We start from the raw sequence: 21,692 nt of genomic DNA, 5'->3' as shown, positions 1-21,692 counted from the left end.
TTTATTTATTTATTTGAAAAAGAGGGAATGAGAGAGAGAGAGAGAGAGAGAGAGAGCATGAGAAGGGGGAAGGTCAGAGGGGGAAGCAGACTGTCCCCCTGAGCAGGGAGCCTGACGCTGGACGCAATCCTGGGACTCCAGGATCATGACCTAAGCTGAAGGCAGTTGCTTAACCAACTGAGCCACCCAAGCTCCGTGTGTGTGTGTGTGTGTGTGTGTGTGTGTGTGTGTGTGTGTGTGTGTGTTTTGTGTGGTATATAAGAACGTTTTGCCTAACATAAAGTCGCAAACCTTTTCTATGTCTTCTAGAAGGCTTACAACACTAGTGTTAGTGTTATATTGAAGTCTGTAGTATACTTTGACTTTATTTTTAAATATGGTGCAAGCTATGGACTAATTTCATTTTTATTTGCATATGAATATCTAATTTTCCCAACCTATTTATTGAAAACACTGTCCTTTCTTCATTCCTCTTTTCATTTTGAACATTGACAAAAATCAGTTTTCTCCAGCACTATTTATTGGAAAGACTATTCTTTCTCTACTGGATTTCCTTTGAACCTTTGTTTTGTATCAGTTGTCCATATCTGTGATTGTATTTCCGAACTCTATTCTGTTTTACCTTTATGCCAAGCCCAAACTGATATTATTACCGTAGTTTTACAATAGGTCTTGAGGTCAGGTCATAAGAATTTGTTCATTTGTTCATTCCTTTAGAATTGCTCTGCTTATAAAAAGTCATTTGCATTTCCATATAAATTTTTGAATCAGCTTTTCATTTCCAGAAAAAAATACACTTTGGGATTTTGATGGAACTGCTTTGGCTCTATAGATCAGTTTTCAGAAGTTGCCAACCTAACAATGCTGAGTCTTCTGATCCATGAACACAATTTACCTCTCCATTAATTTAAGCTTTCCTTGGGGCGCCTGGGTGGCTCAGTGGGTTAAAGCCTCTGCCTTTGGCTCAGGTCATGATCTCGGGGTCCTGGGATCGAGCCCCACATCGGGCTCTCTGTTCCGCGGGGAGCCTGTTTCCTCCTCTCTCTCTGCCTGCTTCTCTGCCTAGTTGTGATTTCTCTCTGTCAAAAAAAATAAAAAGTATTAATAAAAAAAAATGAAGCTTTCCTTAATATCTCTTGGCATTGCTTTATGCTTTTCAGTGTAAAGATCTTACACATATTTTAATATATTTATCTGAAGTACTTCATATTTTTGATGTTTTATAAATAGTATCCTTTAAAAGTTTCCACTTCTGAGTTTTTTAGTAAATAGAAATACAACTGATTTTTTTGAAATTTTGATTTCATATCCTAGAAGCCTGCTAAACTAATTTATTCATTCTAGTGGCTTTCATATAGGTCCACATAGGACCATGCCATTTCTAAATAAATACAGCTTTTATTACTCTTTTCTAATCTGGATGCCCTTTATTTCTGTTACTTATCTTCCTGCACTGGCTACAACCTCTAGTACAAAGTTGGATAGAAATAGGGAGAGCAGATTTCCTTGCTTTGTTTGTAATCTTAATGAGGAAGACTTTAGCCTTCATTACTACTTATGATATTAGCTGTAGATTTTTCATAGATGCTTTTTATTAGATCAAGGAAGTTCTCTTTTATTTCTAATTTCCTGAGAATTTATATCAGAAAAGTGTTGCATTTCATTTATTGTTTTTGTTGCATCTATTGACATGATCATGGGGTTTTTTTTGCTTATTAATGTAATAAATTTCATTGATTTTATGAATATTAAATCAGCTTTGCATTCTGGGGATAAACCTCACTCAGTTGTGGTGTGTTCTACCTTTTATATTTTGCTCAGTTTACTAAAATTTTTGGTAAAATTTTTCAGATTTATGTTCATGAGTGTTACTGGTAGTTTTCTTTTCTGGAAATGTCTTTATGGTTTTGATACCAGAATACTATTGACTTCATAGAATGAATTGAAAAGTTGCTTCTTCTTCAGTTGCCTGGTAGAGTTTCTGCAGAACGCATTTATTTCTTTCTTAAATACTCGATAGAATTACCCAGTATAGCCATCTGCGCCTGGAATTTTGTTTGTAAGAAGATATTTAAAAATTTTTTTAGTAGATGTGGTGTTCTTCAGGCTGTTTCTTCTTGAGTGAGCTTTGGTAATTTGTATCTTTCAAGAAATTTGTCCATGTCAACTATGTCATTGAATTTATTAGGGTAAAGCTGTTCATAGTATTCCTTATTCTTTCAATATCTATTTTATCTGTAGTGATGTCATTCTTAATTTGAATCTTCACTGTCTTCTGTACTAATGTAGATAGATAGAGATTTATTAGTTGTTTGATCCTGTGAAAGAATCTTTTTTTGAGTTGATTGATTACTTTTTTTTCTATTTTTTTGTTATTTTTTTGTTATTTTTATGTTTTCATTATTACTTTTCTGTTTTCAACTTTACTGATGTTGGCTCCAATCTTGATTTCCTTTCATATGCTTTCAGATTGCTCTTTTTTTATCCCTAGCTCCACTTTATTGAAGTATAATGTCAAATAAAGATGGTATACTGGTAAGATGTACAATGTAGTGACATTTTGATATCTGTATATATTGTGAAATGATCAAGCTAATTTACATACCCATCACCTCTTATTTTTCTTGTGAGAAATTCTATTCTTTGAGCAAATATCAAGTACACACTGCAGTATTATTAACGCTAGTCACCAGGCTGTACATTAATTTCCACAACCTCTTTACCCTGCAAAACTGAGACTTTGCACCCTCTGTCCAACATCTCCCCATTTTCTCCACACCCAGCCCCTGGCAGCCACCATTCTACTCTCTGTTTCTATGTGTTCAACTTTTTTAGATTCTACATATAGGTGAGATCACATTACTCTTCTTCATTATCTGTGACTTATTGTTCCTCCTCTGAAAGATGTAAATAATTTTTCTATATCCCTTGTATTTTGAAATTTTACAATAGTGTAACTTAGTGTGGGCCTTTTCAGCTATTTTCCTGAGCATTCCTATAATACTTTTAGTTAAGAAATTCATGTTCTTCAGTTCTAGGAAATGCTATTTGTGTCTCTAATATAAATCTCTCTGTATTCCACAGTTCTCTCTCTCTCTCTCTCTCTCTCTCTTTTCTATCTATAGTCTTGTTTTTTATTTGGGACAGTTTTCTAGCTTTATCTTTAAATAATTTTATTCTATTTAATTCTCAGAATTTCTAATCTGATGTTCTCATACTGTTCCATTTTTATAAGCTCTTTTCTTATTTCGTGGGTATAATACCTTTTATCTTAGGATATAAATAATAGATTCCATTTTGAAGTATTCTCTTATATTTCCTCCTTCAGTTCTGTTTTCCCTTGTTTGTTTGTTTGTTTGTTTCCTTCTTTCTTCCTTTCATTCTTTCTTATTTTTTTTTCCTTTGCCTTCCTCCCTTTTTTGCAGGAGGCTTCTGTCATATGTCTGGATGTGTAGTTTTCTTGCTTTTCTTTTCCTACATAACATTGAGGCAGTAAACGTCATATGAAAGCTCTGTATCATGAGTTTGTTTATGTGGGAGGGGTGTGTGTGTGTGTGTGTGTGCTCCCGTTGTGGAGAGAGATTATTGCCATTGAGTTGGCTTTATGTAGATTGAGTAAAGGAAATTTGACCAGTTTATTGGAAAGTCCTAACTATTGATATCTGTATTTCTTTTTTCTAGGCTAGCTAGAAAGAAGTTATCTTTTCTCCAGAAAGTTTTCTTTTCTCCAGAAAGAAGTCAGTATTCTGTGAATCAGAGGGTTCTCATCTCTTTAAGATGTACAATTTCACTGATTTTTTTTTCTGTTTTCTAATGCATCCAGTGGATCTTATGTCCACCCTATACTAAATCTTGGGGTGCTGATTTTAGAGCTTTTCCACTTCCATTTCCCTACAGAATAAACAGCTGCCCTTCCTCCAGATTGGGAACAGACTGGAGATCTCATTACTCCTCATCAAAGTTTGCAACCAATCCTCCTATTTTAAACCATGTCATTCTCCACCCCCCTCCATCTCAAACACCTTGAGTCTCTATTTGCTAAGGCTAGCCTTCTCCTGTGAATCATCCTGATGCTCATTCCCGTCCCTCCCGTTAGGCATTTAGACTTCAGTTTTCTCGGCACTGACTTGCTATCATGCAAAAATCTATTTCCTTCCCCTTTTTTGTTTGTCCTCCTGGCTTCACACCATTTTTATTACATTTTTCTTTTTTGTGAGTTTTAGGGAGGTGTCAGTAAAAACCCATATGTTTGGATCTTTTGTGTTCAAGGGACAGTCTCTCACATAGATCTTTCATGCTGTCTCCAGAGTGATCTTTCTCAAGTGCAGCTCTAACAAGATTTGATCATTTCACTGCTTAGATATTACCATGGCCTGCCATTATCTGCAGTAAAAATTACTTCTTGTGTCATTCAGGGCTCCCTGTGCTCTGTTCTGTGCTTTCTTCTGCAGCTCTGTGCTTGTGAGCTGTCACACTCATGCTCTAAGTGTACTAAAACACTCATCATTCACTAACACTGGCACTGCAGACTTGTTTTCCCTGCCTTTCCTTTTCTTACCCATGTACCTTCTCTAACTCTGGTTTGGGTAAATTGGCAAAGGCAAGCATGTAGAAGTGTATTCCTTCTACGTGGTATTGAAATTGTTCACATGTTTGTCTTTCACCCTGGCTAAACCATAAGGACTTGTGATAAAAGGCCATCTTTTTATTGATTTATTCCCAGAAACTACTATAGTACCTGGAACAGAGTAGTCAAATGCATAATTAAAGTTTAACTGACAGGTAAATTTATTATTATTTCTATAACAGAATAAACTTGGTGAATGGGTAATGATGACACTTTAAAGGGATTCCCCTAAGATAATTTTCACATGTCCTCAAACTTGATTTCTAAGGTTACATACTGTGGTGTGGGTACAGTTATGATTTCTAGTTTGTTCTATCCTAAAACATCTTCAGTTAGTTAGTAATAATTAAAGGTTTTATAGAAAACTAGTTATTTAAATAATATTTTTTGAAAAGTTTTCTTTTTTTCTTCCTTGTTTTCCCTTTTCCGCTAGACTTGTTATATCTATTACTGACAAATTATCAATTGGACACCAGATAATCCATTCTAGTTCAAATATTAAGCTAATAACTTTGCAGTACACATTTTTAAGATTTTTTAAAAATTTTTTATTTATTTCAAAGAGAGAATGAGAGATAGCATGAGAAGGAAGAAGGTCATAGAGAGAAGTAGAGTCTCCATGGAGGTGGAAGGCCGATGTGGGACTCGATCCCAGGATTCCAGGACCACAACCTAAGCCAAAGGCGGTCGCCCAATCAACCAAGCCACCCAGGTGCCCTTTGCAGTACACTTTTGATCTATAACCCAACCTTTTAAAACACAAGACTCCAGGAACTCTCCAAAAGTCAGAGAAGGTGAAGTATGTTTGCAGATCACTGTGGAACTGCTCTTCACAAGCACTTGAGGGGAGAGAAAGCAATACTGCCTCCAGGCAACACAAGGGCTAACATCCAGTAAGACAGTTTCTAAAGCCAACTCTTTAGTATCCTCTGTGTGTGTGTGTGTGTGTGTGTGTGTGTGTGTGTGTGTGTAATCACTAAAACACAAAACAAGACATTGGTGTCAATCCTCAGGTTTTCTTTTTTTCAATTGTCTAGAATTAGATGCCAATGCTATGTAAAAATGCATCCATTTTAATCTGTTTCATGGGATTACTAGAGAAGAGCAGAGAGTTTTGTTTACTAATATAACATGACTAAAAAATATCATTTGGCATATTGAGAGGGAGAAGAGATGCAAGGTATCTGTTGGGGTTTTGGATGGATGGGGAAAATGTGGAAGAAGGGCCATCAAATTTTACTATAAGTGGCTTCTTAGCTTTTAGAAGACAATATAAAATCATAAAAGAGAGTGACAGTCTCAGAGAACAAGAATATTTAGGAGAGAGACAAGAATGAAAGAGGGACAGAAGAAGAAATGAGAGTGGAGCTAGAGGGATACTTTCCTTTAAAAATATACAATGTGTGGTCAGTGCTGTGGCACGGGAGATCTCTCCCAAGGGCAGATCTGTCTCGGTCCTTCTGACAAATAATTTCACATGTCTTTGCTAACAACCACGAAATACCCTTTCACCTTTTGTGTGTGGAGCTCAGGTTGTTCAAAATGTCCAAGTTAATTAACATGAACTCTGCTTTTTAGGTGGGGAAGGTGGATGGTCCTAATTAGCCTTGCCCAGCTGATGAGTCTATCTGGTCACAGAGGTTGGGACTCTTGCTTGAGGATATTCTGTAGCTCAGCTGTACAATCTGAATTAAACAGGGCCTCTTGATACCCTAGGGCCTGGTTCCTCACACCCTGTCTCCTGCTTCTCTTTCTCTCTCTTTCTGCTCAATTATATACAATACTAAGTCTGTGAATGGTTAAGTCTTTCATCTTCAGTTGAGGAATCCATTTCATTTTCAACATTCACCAGCATTTGTCACAAAGACAGACAATTTTTCATTTCTCCTCTATTGTCCTATTAGCTTGATTCAAAATAAAGTTTCCCTTGAAGATGCTCAATTCCTCTTATACATTTGTTGGGGGGTGGGTGAATAATGAATAATTTTTAAAATCATTTTCTGAATCTGTTTGCTTTTAGTTCTGGGATTTAAAAAAAAAATCTGCTTTGGATCAATTTGTCATTGATTCTCAAATCTGAATCTCCAGTCGGGCTCACTGATGATCAGTGGTCAGCTTGTCTGGTTTTCATCACTGGATGTACCCCCAGGGGTTGGTTTGCTCTAACATTTGTCCACAGGTAAAAAGTAGCCATATGGTTCTGAAGAATGGTTTCCTTGACCCATCGAGTTGATACACGGATGGGGATTTCTCCCTCTTTGTCTAGGTTTTCTCCATTTCTTTAGAGTTATGCTAGGCTCTGCCCTGGTTAGAATACTGCAGAGATTCTTAGGTGAACTATTGCATTGTTGAGCTTCTGTTCTCTGGTTTATAATATGTTTTGGGCCACATCAAAGAAAGAGAAGCCATAAGGAGTGTAACAGGTTAAACAAAGGGCAAGAGAAATTGTCAGAAGAAGTTAACCCAAAGGCAGCATTGAAAGACGGGGTCAGGTGAAGGGACAGGAGTTACAAGCACGGCTGAGGCAGGCAACAGTGGGACATGAGTTGGGTCATAGAATAATATTCTCTGGAGGAGAAAGATACTTTTTTAAGCTGTTAGAAAGAAACGCAATAAATATTTCACAAGCCTCCCAAGAAAAGCAAGAGGTGGAGAAGTTATTGATCATCCAGAGACCTCCATATAGTTGATTTCTTCCTACACCAGGAAAGGAAAAAATATTTTCGCTTATCTTTATGATGTTTTTTTCATTTTTGTTGCCTTTTTGTTTTTTTGTTTTGCTTGCTGAAATTAAATTGGACTGAAATAGGGAAGAGCCACGGACTCTCAAAAGACTCAAATAAATAATGGATGCATATTTCATCACAGCTTCACCCCGAAGCATTTGTAAAATAAACAAATAGTGTAAACATTACCTGATAGTCAGCGACTGAAAACAATCAAATGTATTTAGCCACAGTTAGGTGAATGTAGCTTTCTATTTGTCTGTGTAAGACCATGATAGCTCTGGGTATCAGTGTTTTCTTTCTCACTCCAGGTTGCCAATTTGATTCCATTGTTTCCCTTTTTTGCACACAATGGATCATGCATGTTAAGCTGGAGAAAGGATGACTTAGCATGCCATTGGCAGAAGACTGGGACAGGAGTGTTTAGCATAATAGCAGCCTTCCCAAGGTGACACTTAAGCTGAAATTTTAGGAAAAAGTGTTGGCAGAGGGGAGCCTGGGTGGGGCAGTCACTTAGAGTCCAGCTCTTGGTTTTGGCTTAGGACATGATCTCCTCGGGTTTGTGGGATGGAGCCCCACCTCAATCTTGTTCTCAGCATGGAGTCTGCTTGAGATTCTCTCTCTTTCTCTCCCTTTGTCCCTCCCCTTCACTCACTTATGCTCTCTCTTTAAAATAAACAAATAAATCTTACAAAAAAGAAAGTGAGTTGGCGGAGGTAGGTGGCCCAAGCAGGGAGAACTTGCAGGGGGAAATGTGCCAAGGTGAGAAGGTGTCGGCCATGCTGTGGGAACTGCGGAAAGTTCAGTGTGGTCGGCCTGTGATGTTACAACTTAAGTCACTGTAGGCTGACAAAACACAACTAACTAAACATTTGTAATGTCCAAAATGTAGGATCATGATTTGGTTCTGCTGCTTCCAGGCTTTATAATCCTGCACAATTTACTTGGCTTGTCTAAGCCTCAGTTTTCCAATCTGTAACGTGAGATGTAATTGTACCACCCCCTGTGTGTTATTTTGAAATCATTCATTTGTGCAGGGTTCAGAACAGTACCTGTCAAATCATAAGGAATAGGTGTTTACTCTTGATTGTAAGTAATAAGTCCCAAATTTTATATTAGTTTATCTCCCAAATTAGGTGTGCATGATTTGCCCTTAATGGTGATTGATGCTAAATCACCCTGTTACTGCTGTTTAATGGCACTCCCAGTTCTCTTCTGTTGGCTCCAGAGATTTCTTTTCTATTCTGATGAGACTGGTGTCTGCATTACATTTGTTATTTGTGACTAATAAAAGTATACTATAGGCCTCACTTTGAAAAGGATTCACTGGTTGGAGTCTGTAAAAATCCTGTGTTAGTGTTTCTGTTATATGGTCCAATTAATTAAGTTGAAGAAGGGACTCATATTTTATGATTTGCCGGCCTCATAGATTGGGGTATTATTGAACCTTCTTGGTAGGTCTAAGCTTTCTTTTGGAGAGCTTTTCAGCCCTAACGCTGGGTTGGAATGAGAAACATAACCTCACAGACAGGCCTATGCAGCAAGAAGACTTAGGAGCATCACCTTAAAAATATGCCTGCCTCTGTTAAGAATAAACGGTTAAAATTTGGGATGCCTGGGTGTCTCAGCCGGTTAAGCATCTTCTTTTGGCTCAGGTCATGATCCCAATATCCTGAGATGGAGCCCCATATCAGCAGGGCTCCCTGCTCAGTGGGGAACCTGCTTCTTCCTCTGCCTGCCGCTCCTCCTGCTTGTGCTTTCTCTTTTTCTCTCTCTGATAAATAACTAAATAAATAGAATCTTAAAAATGGGGTGGGGTTAAGGTTTTTTTTTTCCTAGATGCAAAAATAGAGGTTACATTAAAAAAAAAAAGTGGAAATAACATGTACTTGGCAATTCTCTTGTCGAAGCCCTTACATGGGGCTACAAGAAAACAGTGCTCTGAGCTGCCAGTGACTGCTGATGCCTTGCAAAACTGAACAAAACCTAAGTTGTTTCTAGCAATGAGCGTATGGGGGAAACTTTCTGCAAAATCGTACCATCATCCCTTTTAAATCATGGTTATAATAATACTTCCTCCATGTCAGGACTGTTGGAAAGATTAGGTGATAGAAAACCAACAACAGTCTTTCTGTAGTGCATGGCAAAGCAGAAGGGCTCAGGAAATGTCACCGATTACCACCCCCAGCAGTAGGGTACAGGTAGCTTACTTTGGTGATTAAATCAAGTATAGCCTGGGTTTGAACCCCAGCTTGTTACTGAGAACCATCTACCCATGGACATAAGCTTCTCTTTCTGTGCTTCTGTGTCTTTGCTGTAACAAGACGTGCACTGTTAGCCAGCTCGGAGGGGCTTGTGAGGAGCACAGGAATGAACACGCAGAAAGCACATGCAATAATGCCTGGCCCATAGGAAGTGTCAAACTAAATATGAACTCTTAACAGCAGTAATTCTATTGCAAAAAATGTAGATCTGCCCCCAACCACAGAATTATTGTACTTTCCCATGAAACTGACATGTTTAGATCAAATAATTCTATTCATAGTTTACAGATGTCTAAGTTGTGAAACTCATTTCATTTGTGTCTTGTGAAGAGTCAGATTCTATATTATTCTGTATTGTTATTATTCTAATATTTGTTGTTCTGCGTTTATTGACCTACTTTTTGACCTTCAGAAGTATGATAAGCATTACATTTTTTCTTCCCAAGAAAACAGTTCAAGAACTCTTCATTATCTCCACTCTTTGGGGATTTTGGTGAGTTGTAGGAGGTGCCATCGTTTGTTTTATTTTTTTTAATATTTTGTTTTATCTGTGGAGAAACAGATGGGTCGTATGTGGGTGACACCTGTCTTAGGAGCTTATGACACACTTTTTGGGTTTCTTTTTGTCATTTAAATGGTAGAGAATGCAGGGCTTCAAGAAACATTTTTTGAGAAACATTCTGTCACTCACTCGCCTCCCTTTATATAACCCCTCTCAAAAATAAACACAAATGTATAGCTAAATTCTATGCTCAATCACCACAGCACGATATCAAAAAAGACTGAAACAATAGTATCAAAACAGAAATTTCTGTCTTTCCAGTAAACCTGGCATTCTTACTGGGGCCTGAAGAGAGTAAATCTAATCTGTCTATGGCTGGGCAATCTGTAAAGAGAGAGGTCAGGAGAAATAATGTTACCAAATAGAAGCATTCCAGAAAGGGCGGTACTGGGCCCTAGTAGCAGAGAGAATGGTGATGACTTCCCCACACTAGAACAGGAGCTGGGGCACACATCCCTCACTATGATGATAATAGGTGAGTGATGAAGTGGTTAGACAGAGCCTGAGATGCTGACTTTGCAAAAGGCAGTGAGCATCCACCTCTCCACTTGGAAATTAAATCTCCAACTTGGATCCTTCCATACATGCAGGAAGATAGCTTAAGTTGAGCCCATTTGGTATAACTAAGAAGACTGGCAGTGTGGGCCTCTGATACTGAGTCACAAGTAATTTGAATTCCAATCATTCATTTATTCACAAATATTTATTGGGGGACTGCTATGATATAGGCACCAAACTTGACCGTAGATATACAATGGAGAGAACAAAAGAGACAAGATCACTGCCTTGATGGAGCTTTTCACCTAGTGAGATAAAACTGGTAAAAAGAGGACAAATTAGTGGACAAGATGCTTTAGAATGTGATAGGTACCATGAAGGAGTATCAGATAGGAGGGAGAGTGTCTGAGGAGTTGAAAGTTCTCCTTGAGGAGTTTGGAAGCAGTCACCCATGTATGTATAGATCTGGAAGCAGAATATTCTAGAGAGAAGGGTCAGCATGTGCAGGGAGCATGAAGCAGGAGTGACCTGGAAGAATGCCACTACGGCTGGAGAGAATGAGAGGAGATGTGATCTAAATGGTGGTCAGGAGCAGGTCACTTGGAGCTTTGCAGGCCATGGCACAGGGTGTAGATTTTATTCAAAGTGTGATGAGAAGCCACAGGGCTTAGAGCAGAAGAGAGACAGGACGTGATGCACGTCTTGTACAGTTAAGTTTAGCTGCTGTGGGCAGAGATGCAAGAAGGGATCTTGGCCCTTCTGGTGAGAGGCGGTGCACCTTAAGAGATGAGGATGTCTTGGGCAAGGGTGTTCTCCATGGAGGCAGAGAGCCATTGTTGAGCTCAGGGTGCACCTTGCAGATGGACCTATGGGACTTGACCAACTCCATGAGGGCAGGAAGAGAAGAAAGGAGTTGAAGAAAATGTCTTGGATTTTGTATAGTACATGATGACAGCATGAACTGAGACTGGAGGAGTGGGGACGAGAGTAAAAAGACTTTTGGGGAAGAAAAGTTTCTGAGTTAGCATTATTATATTTGAGTTGACCATGGGCAGGCAAGTGTAAATATCAGATTTGCAGTTAGATATTTGAATTTGAAGCTCAGTGGGAAGGTCAGCGATAAAAATAGCAAGATGGGAGGCATGGTTTTGTAGTAGACTTTTAAACCAGGGCATGTGGTAAGGTCCCATGGACATTGTCTGCTTTTCTTTCTTTCTTTCTCTCTTTCTTTCTTTCTCTTCTTTTTTTTTTTTTTAAACAGGCAATACCTAAATCAAAACAAAACACCTGCAATGACGTCAATGACTGCATTTCAGTCATTGTTTTACCTTCAGACTTTCAAATACCATTTTCTTTCAAGGCCGTTTCTGTTAAATACATATTTCACTGGATGTTTCATTCACATCCCCTGCTACTTACTATCAGGAACGTGCTTCACTTCAAGTCTTGATCGGTTTCTCTTTCTCTAGTTTTGTTTCTGTATCTTCAGATCCTTAGACAAAGGCAGCTCATACTCCATAATTCCCCAAGGCCATGAGCGTCTTAATGAGGATCCAGAAGAAGCATCTGAAGAGCTCGACAATAATTTATTTGAGCATAAGCAGGAAGATCCATATTTCGATAATTCTCTTGCCATCGTGTCATTATCTCAATGCTTCTGCTGCCAGCCTTAGAGATAACAGCATTCAAAATGTAAATAATGAAACAATACACGTGGTAATGAGGGAGACTCAGAAAACACAGTAATAATGAAAAAATAACAAGACAGCAATTGTAATATTGTAAATATACAAGTTTACATCAGTGACAGATTATCTCTGTGATGCCAAGCTGAAATAACTTCAAAGCCTGTGTAGCAACTGCTGAACAACATATAAGTATCAACCCAGTGCCGGTTAATATATGTAGAGAATTAGGAAATGCTCTGAATAATTAGGAGTATAGGCCGATCTCGAATGGTCAGTTTGCTGCGAAGTACGGGAAAGGTGGACCACGTAGCAGCTGAGATGCAAAGTGCTTCTAGGCAGGTGCACTTAGGAAATCATAGGCAGAAAACAAAACAAAACAAAACAAAAGCCACAGACTTGGCTCCATATGCAAAAAACCCATTGGAACCACTCTGTTGGATAGGCTGAAATCTGTTTTCTATGAATAGGAAAGGGCCTAATTATTTTCCAACCTTACTCTTCCAACACTCTCTGTTGGATTTCCGTTTCCCTATCCCTTGGCTGCCTTGCTGGCAGAATTTATGCTTTTCCAATATTAGCAGGGTCACACCTTATTAAAAGAGACTCCCATTGGGGTAGTCAAACTACCCCAGTGTTGTGTGAATCGATCTCACATTTAGATCATAGCCTCTCACTTCCTGTTGTCTTAGGACTGACCAGAAGGCCTGTCTTGTTGTGTTCTGTCACTTCTCCTCATTCTTCACCTCAACCCCAAATATCACCCTTGGGACATCCAAGGGGAAGGAGAAGTCTGACCAAAGGGGTTCTTGACTTGTTGAGATTCAGCATTGTCTCTGTAGGGCAGAGGGTGAGTTGTTGGATCCTTCATGGGACATATTTGTGTGGTACTTTGGAAGTCCTCTGAGAGTCTGACTTGGGTCATATTGTCCTCAGTCATTTGAGACGTATCCACCCCAATGTTATACCTCCAAGCTTCTTAATGCGGGGTCCCTATGACCCAACAAGCTGCCTCATTGGGCAGGACATATCCACTTCCTAATGCCTGGAATCTGAATGTTAATGGTAAATGCGGCTTTGCAGATGTGAATAAGTTAAGGATCTTGAGATGGGGGACTTTAGCCTGGATTATCCAGGTGGATCCAATGTAATTACAAGGGTCCTTGTAAGAGGAGGGTGGAGGGCTGGAGTCATATCGAGATCATATAAGGACAGAAGGAGAGGTCAGAGAAGACAGAAGATGCTACCCTGCTAGCTTTGAAGATGTAGGAAAGGAACACGAGCCAAGGAATGTAAGCAGTTTGTAGAAGCTGGAAAGGACAAGGGCACGGATTCTCCACTGGAGCTCTAGAATGAAAGTGGCCCTACAGACCCATTTAACCTTCTGATCTGCAGAACTCTTAAGAGAACAAATTTGTGTTGTTTTATGCCATGAAATTGGTGGAATTCATTACATTAGTAACAGCAAACCAATACAGGTACTTTCCAGATGGCTTGGGTTTGCATGATGTCCTTTTGAGCTGGTCTTGCCAAATGATCAGAGCACACACTACTCCCTCAACCGCTCCCCCTCCTCACCCTGGCACAATGACTCTGGCCAATCTCCGTCTTCAGAATCCAAAAGGCAGAGACAGGCCCCAGTTTCAAGATACCCTGTTGCTTTCCAAAACCAAGGAAAGCATGTCAAAGTCTCCCAAGAATGTTTTCACGGTGACATTTGAACTGCAGCTTACTCACATCAAAGGAAAAGGGGCGTCTTCTTCTGGCCCTTCTAATTATCATGAGTAGTCTGCAGAAACTTCCCTACTTTCTTTAAAAGGGGAGAGTCCTCTCTGTTTCACCCTATTGAGAGAAGAAAAGTCAAAATGTGTCCAAGACCTGGTAACTACTTAATTTGAATGGTTCACCCAGGAATTGCTAGTCAGTTATTTATATAGGCTCTTTGGGGGTGTTCAGAGGTTAGGACTGGTTTCTGTGAATCCTTAATTCACATGGATGTATTGGGCAGCTCTTGTGGGTAAGATTTTACTTATTTATTTATTTGTTTATTAATTGATTGATCTAGAGAGTGTGCACAAGTAGGGGAGGGACAGAGGGAGAGAGAGAATCTCAAGGAGACTCCATGCTGAACATGGAGACAACACAGGGCTTGATCCTACAACCTTGAGATCATGGCCTGAACTGAAATCAAGAGTTAATCACTTAAGTGACTGAGATGCCCAGCTGCCCCTATTTGACAGCTTTTTATAATATAAGGCAATTTATTGCTTTTTGCCCCATTTAGGACTTAATCTCAAATTCCAAGGCAACAGGGGCACCTGGGTGGCTCAGTGGGTTAGGCAACTGACTTCAGCTCAGGTCATGATCCTGGAGTCCCAGGATCGAGTCTAGCATCAGGCTCCCTGCTCAGTGGGGAGTCTGCTTCTCCCTCTGCCTGCTGCTCCCCCTGCTTGTGTGCTCTCTCTCTCTCTCTCCCTCTCACATTCTCTCTCTCAAATAAATAAATTAGAAATCTTAAAAAAATTATCCCAAGGTAACAGGACAAGTTCCATTTAACATACTGTTGAACAATTTGTGTGCTAAGTTCAAGGCTGACTTTCTAGAGAGAGAGAAAGTGTAGGTATCCTTGGATTTGAGAATTCAAGGAGAGTCATTTTTATTTAAATTTGCATATTTCTGCTTAAAATTCTTTGGTCAGTGTCTACTGTGCCTTGGGTTAACAATCTACAAAGTACATCTTTAAAAATGCAGCAAAGTGGGATTGTGGATAACTAAGGGTTGATCTTTCTTAGTATGGTGTTCACTAAGTTGGTGATGATAATATTTTTCTAACATGGTGCCTGGTGCCAAAGAGATGCTCAGCACATATTTGTTGAATAACTAGATGAGTAAATGAATCATTATATCTATTTATATATGAATTAATAACCTACCAGCTCCTCTAATAATGTGTCCTACGACAGCTTGATCTGGGAACCTCTACTTAGGTGGAAGGCTGAAATAAAATATTCTTATAAAGCTGGCAGGAAGCCTTGGGACTCTGGAATGCAGGAACTTGGGGAGAATAAGTAGGAGGGATGTGTAAGCTTGGTGATAACCTCATCTGCCTTGGACTTTCCTTCTTGTTTTTGACTATGACTGTTAAGAATCCACAAATATTAAAAAAGAAAAAAGAATCCACAAATATTGATCAACACATTTATTAGCCATGGGTAGAACAGTAATGAGAAGGCCCTGGGTAAAACAAAACACTTTAAAAGTAATTGTGTTATTTCCCCCACCAAGTGAAAGACTAAATTTGGGTTCTGTCTTGATATGGAGTATTGGTATCTGGGTGTCCAGCCATTTGGAGGTCATTTCAGTAGAAACTCTGTATCATCATAGATATTGGAGCTAGAAATCTTGGCTGAGCTTCTGGGGACCACCTGGGGTCATTTGGAAGCTTTTATTTGGTTTAGTAATGAGACTCCTTGGTTTATATTAAAAGTGAAGGACTGTAGATGTGTTACCATGTTTCTGTCTTATCTGCATTGTTTTTCTATGCTATCTTATAGTTTTTGACACCAAGACTTTTTAGATGATTGGAGAAGGTCAAAAATGCAATCCTATGGAGGTTTCCAATAACCAAATATTTTAACTAGGATATTCAATGTATCCCAACCAATCAACACTTAGACCAATTTTAAAGATTTTATTTATTTATTTGACAGAGAGAGATCACAAGTAGGCAGAGAGGCAGGCAGAGAGAGTGAGAGGGAAGCAGGCTCCCTGCCCAGCAGAGAGCCCGATGCGGGACTCGATCCCAGGACCCTGAGATCATGACCTGAGCCGAAGGCAGTGGCTTAAACCACTGAGCCACCCAGGCGCCCCAGACCAATTTTAAAATAGAATTGTAATTATTAAATCAGTGTGTAGGAAACAGCCACAGATATATAAGATTATTTTACTTTTCTGACATTTATTTAAGTTATGCTCTGAGGATAGCATTTCATTATGTTTAATACTTAATGTAAACATTTTTTTCCTCACTGATGTGTTTAACTGTATCATGGAAAAGTTGTTAAAATATGATTATATAGATAATTTAGTGATTAAAAAATGGAGCTCAATTTGTTTGTGTCACAAACACCTTGATTTAACTTTCTATGTCATGTCATGCTTTGTAAAGTTAGTGGGTGGTATATTGGTATAACTTCATACTTTGATTAGATAGATTTACTTTAGTCCATGTATCATTACCGATTTTAAATTATTCAAATATAATAAATGAACTTATGCTTAGAGTAAAAGTGAATATAAAGAAAGCTTTCTTTGAAAATGAAAAAAGATCCTTTGTCTTTCTTAAGTGTGAGAATTACTCATGAACAGTTTTACGGAGGTACTTACAAAGCACAGATATGCTGGTTAATAGACACTGCTGGATGTTATTGCTACAATGAATGAAACATTGAACCAGTTGAACTGTATCCAGGAAGTGAATTGTGGTGCATATTGTGATGTACTAAGTCAAGCAGTTTTTAAACGTGTCAGTTACCCTTGGCACAGCTGCATGTACTATTTAAACTAGTAGTTATAGCTCCACATTAGTAGATGTTTGACCATGGGGGCAAAAAGTAAATAATTAAAGGGGTATTAAATTTGTGGAGCTGTGGGTCAGTGAATGATTTCTGAATAATAGATATTTTTTTATGGAGGAAAGAAGAGAAGGGTAAGGGGATTAAAATATAAAAAATGAAACAATGGGAGAGCTTGGGCTTTGGACATGGCAGTTGGCTTTTCACCTTTGCTTGCCTCTTAATAGCTGTGTGTACTGGACAGTTTATTACTCTCTTGTACCTTAATTTCTTCCTATTAGAAAAAATAATTCTTGCCTTCAGGGCATGTTAAGAACTAAATAATGTATATATATAAGTAAATCGCTCAGTGCCTGGCACTAAACTTTAGGCAGAGCAAATGGTAATTCCTTTCTCCCCTCTAAAGAAGCCTATTCAGACAAGAGACTGTCCAAATGGAATCATAAAATTAGAGAATCTTAGAGATGTTTGGCTCATTAAGAAATTGTGAAAAGAAGGGCCATCTGTACCCCAATGTTTATAGCAGCAATGGCCACGGTCACCAAACTGTGGAAAGAACCAAGATGCCCTTCGACGGATGAATGGATAAGGAAGATGTGGTGCATATACACGATGGAGTATTAGGCCTCCATCAGAAAGGATGAATACCCAACTTTTGTAGCAACATGGACGGGACTGGAAGAGATTATGCTGAGTGAAATAAGTCAAGCAGAGAGAGCCAATTATCATATGGTTTCACTTATTTGTGTAGCATAACAAATAACATGGAGGACATGGGGAGATGGAGAGGAGAAGGGAGTTGAGGGAAATTGGGAGATGAACCATGAGAGACAACCAGAGGGTTTTGAAGGGGCGGGGGGTGGGAGGTTGGGGGAACCAGGTGGTGGGTAATAGGGAGGGCACGTACTGCATGGAGCACTGGGTGTGGTGCAAAAACAATGAATACTGTAACGCTGAAAGGAAATTAAAAAAAAAAAAAAGAAATTGCCTAGTGCAATTCCTTTTATTCCTTTTATGTGGAGATGCAAAATAGGGCTTTGGGGGCCAGAAGCTGTCCATGGAGAAAGAAAGAGGAAGAATTATCTGCCTCATCTCGTTTCATATCTCATTTCTCAGTGGTGAAGCTTACTCCACTGGAAGCTCAGGTTCTCACCCTCAGGTAGGATTTTCCAGCAGCGTGGTGTCCATTCAGCAAGCCAGAACCCAAGGGTATGGATTTCACTTAATCACAGAGAGGCTGTGCAGCTTGGTGAGGTACTGATCAAGAGAAAGACAAATGGAGGCATTCGAGGGAATCTGAAAAGATTTGTACCCAGTACACACGTGCACGTGCATTATCAAACTGAATCCTTACAACAGTCTTAGGAGATCAGTATTATTATTTTGTTCATTGTTGTATCCCAGTAATGGTACCCTGTGCGCAGTTTGGGTACCCTGGACTGGCAGCAGCAGATGGTGAACATTCGCACCATGAGGATTGAGAAGGAAGGGGGGATCTTCACCCTGCGATGACCCCAGTGAACCTCCAAAAGTATGGAGGTACCAGATGTTGTTGTCACTGATGCTCTCCAGCCAAACCAAAGAGCAGGTGCCACCAGGCATCATGCAGCGGCTGTTTGCTCAAGGCCTGACAGCAGACAGCATCCTGCGGGCAGATGACAGCATGCTAGGCATGCCCATCTACCCCAAGGTTCTGTTTGTGATAAAGCTTGGGAGTTATTTGCAAAAAGAAAGGAGGGGGAGGCATACATATTGATCGTCTGAATTACTGGATGATTAAATGAATAGCTGAATGAAACTCTACTTCCTATCTCCCAAATCAAGACACTTCCCATTATGCGGTAGCCTCCCATGTTGAAAAGATCCTGCACTTGTGTTTTTTCAGAGTCTGACGAACAAGTACCCAAAAGATCCAGAGCCCCCTTCACTTGCCTGGTCTGTCTCTGATGAAAATATTTGGCCTGTCAAGGAGATCTTCATTTAGAACCTGAGCAGCAAGCTCTACTGTCTTCAGGGACCAGTCAGAAAATGTAATGAATATAAAAGTAATGAATGTAAGTGAATAAATCCTGTATAAAAGCAATAGGCCAGGGGCTCCTGGGTGACTCAGTCAATTAAGCGTCTACCTTCGGCTCAGGTCATGTGGGATCAAGCCCCACATTGGGCTTCCTGCTCAGCGGGAGGCCTGCTTCTCCCCCTCCTCCCTCTTGTGCTCTCTCACTATTTCTGTTGTTACCTGTTTCTCTCAAATAAATAAATACATGAAATCTTTAAAAAAAAAAAGAAAGAAAGAAAGAAAGAAAAGAAAGCATAACAAATAACATGGAGGACATGGGGAGATGGAGAGGAGAGGGAGTTGAGGGAAACTGGAAGGGGAGATGAACCATGAGAGACTATGGACTCTGAAAAACAACTAGAGGGTTATGAAGGGGCGGCGGGGGGGTGGGGGGGTTGGGAGGTTGAGGGACCAGGTGGTGGGTAATGAGGAGGGCACGTACTGCATGGAGCACTGGGTGTGATGCCAAAACAATGAACACTGTTATGCTGTAAATAAACAAATAAAAATAAATAAATTAAAAAAAAAAAAAGAAAAGAAAGCAATAGGCCTCCGCCAGTGCAAGTGCTACTTAACGTCTTTCAAGTTTAAATTGCAGACAAATAAAATAGGTCTGAAGCCAAAGTAGGCCCTCAGCAATTAGCTCTTCCTTTAGCGTTAATTGTCCTTATAGTCTTACAAATAACTTAGAAGTCTACATCCAAAACAGAAAAGTTTTTTTTTATTGAAAATTAAGATTGCCTGATATTAATGTTGAATTATCAGTATGTACAATCACCAAAAGCATCTTTCCCAAAATGTTGCAAAGCCTTATTAGGACATCTACTGGCATTCCTGGCTAGACCTCTTTCCATTCTCACTGGAGTTTGTCAGCACAGACTTGGAGCTTGGGACCTAACATAGTAAAACTAAGAAGCATTGCTATGCATATTAGGAATATGTAATGAATTTTGATAGCATTAACTTATTATCCCAGAATGCTCAGTCATACTAATGCAGGTATGCACTTGGAATACACATGCCCATAATTATGGAATATATGCACTTGGAATACACATGACCATAATTATGGAAGGGAATTTCTCTACCCTTCTATCTGAGAACTGAGAAGTTCTCATGCAGCTGGCACTCAGGGCAAATTTGGAGTTTGCTGGCTTCTGATATGCATACTCTTGGGAATCAGCAGATGACTTGTGTGGAGGCTGCCCACCTCTAAAGCTATGCTGTCACATTTGGAATAAATAATAAGGTCTTGCCTTGAATTTATAGAATATTGAATGGCCTACTTCAGACTCATAAAGTAGAGCTTGGTGAGTATGGTTTTCATGTGCAAAAAGGACAGTTGCTGGACATCATAAAGTCTGGAAAATTAATACTACCATATCATTATAACAGTGATTACCATTGAACAGAATTTGGTAGAAAGTGGTTACAGCACCTGAAATACAGAAAAAGTTGTTAATATATTATGGTACCTCTGACCTGGACCAATAAAACCTTTACTCCAAATGCTAAATATCCCTGTCACACTAGAGGATTAAGTTTAAAATACTTTTTCAAATTTACTTTAAGCTACCAGGTCTTCATTAGAGAAAGTGTCCTTAACTCATACTGGGGACTTTATTATTCATTCTTTGATAATGAATAAAAGGAACTACTGACAAAAGCAACAGGTTCTGAATAAACAACAGCCAAAGAAAACATTTTTGTAAGTGCAATTGAAGAGTTTTTTGGTGAAACTTGGAATGAGCTGGCGAGAGCAAAACAATTTGATTTCAGATAAAAATACTAATAAAAGGTTCAATGAATTCGATCAGAACAGTGAACTGACTTTAATCCTCATCTGGGTTCTAAAAAGAATTTCTTCTTAAATAAGAAAACTGAGATGCAGAGGTGTTATATATTCAGCTGATAATTGGTAAAGTTGGCATTTATACTTACATCTTGTGGACTCCAAAATCTTTGCTCTTGTACCCCATCCATAATCACCAGGCTTTTTAGTGGCAGGTTGAGAAGAGTTAGGTAAACACTTTTGTGAACAAGGCTCTGAGGAGGGCATTTGTTTTTTTCAGATCACCCTTTACAGCTAGAACTTGATGTTGAAAAGGAAACATGCTTTCAAAATGTTAAAAAGAAAAAAAAAAAAAGACTGTGCTCCTGGGTTTTCACTAAGGATCTTCTTGTAAGAAAATTTAGGTAAAACCAGGAGGTTGTTCAAAACAAGTGAAGATGGATGTTGAGTTTCTAATACTCTGACACCTGTGCAGAATATATATGTACTAGCAGAGGTCGATTTTGTCCCTAAGAACCAGATTCTTTAAATCTTTAAAAGAGATTCAGTTTTTGTGAGTGAACTTCTAACAAGTTACCTCATATACCAGCAAGTTTACTTTTTGCCTTGTCAGTTACTGAGGGGTAAATCCTGCTACTTTGGCTTCAATACCCCTTAGACAGCCAGTGTCACTCTAGATTCTTGACAATTTATGCCACTGATTATAAATTTATATGTATAGGTGTGAGAATTAAAAAAAAAAGATATGTAGAGATTTGTGAGAAGCACTTTTTAAACACCATGTGGTCATGATACTTTTTGGATCATCCCATCAAGTGACTTTTGAATAGTAAACCAGAGAGATTAGTAGTTTTTGAAATGTGCAATTTGTAGTGCTGTATGTATTCAGATCAACCAGGTAGCCGTTA

This window comes from Meles meles, chromosome 15, assembly GCF_922984935.1.
Source record: "Meles meles chromosome 15, mMelMel3.1 paternal haplotype, whole genome shotgun sequence".
Classification (NCBI taxonomy): Eukaryota; Metazoa; Chordata; class Mammalia; order Carnivora; family Mustelidae; genus Meles; species Meles meles.
The sequence above is the reverse complement of the archived record's forward strand: the minus strand, read 5'-3'. Positions refer to the sequence as shown.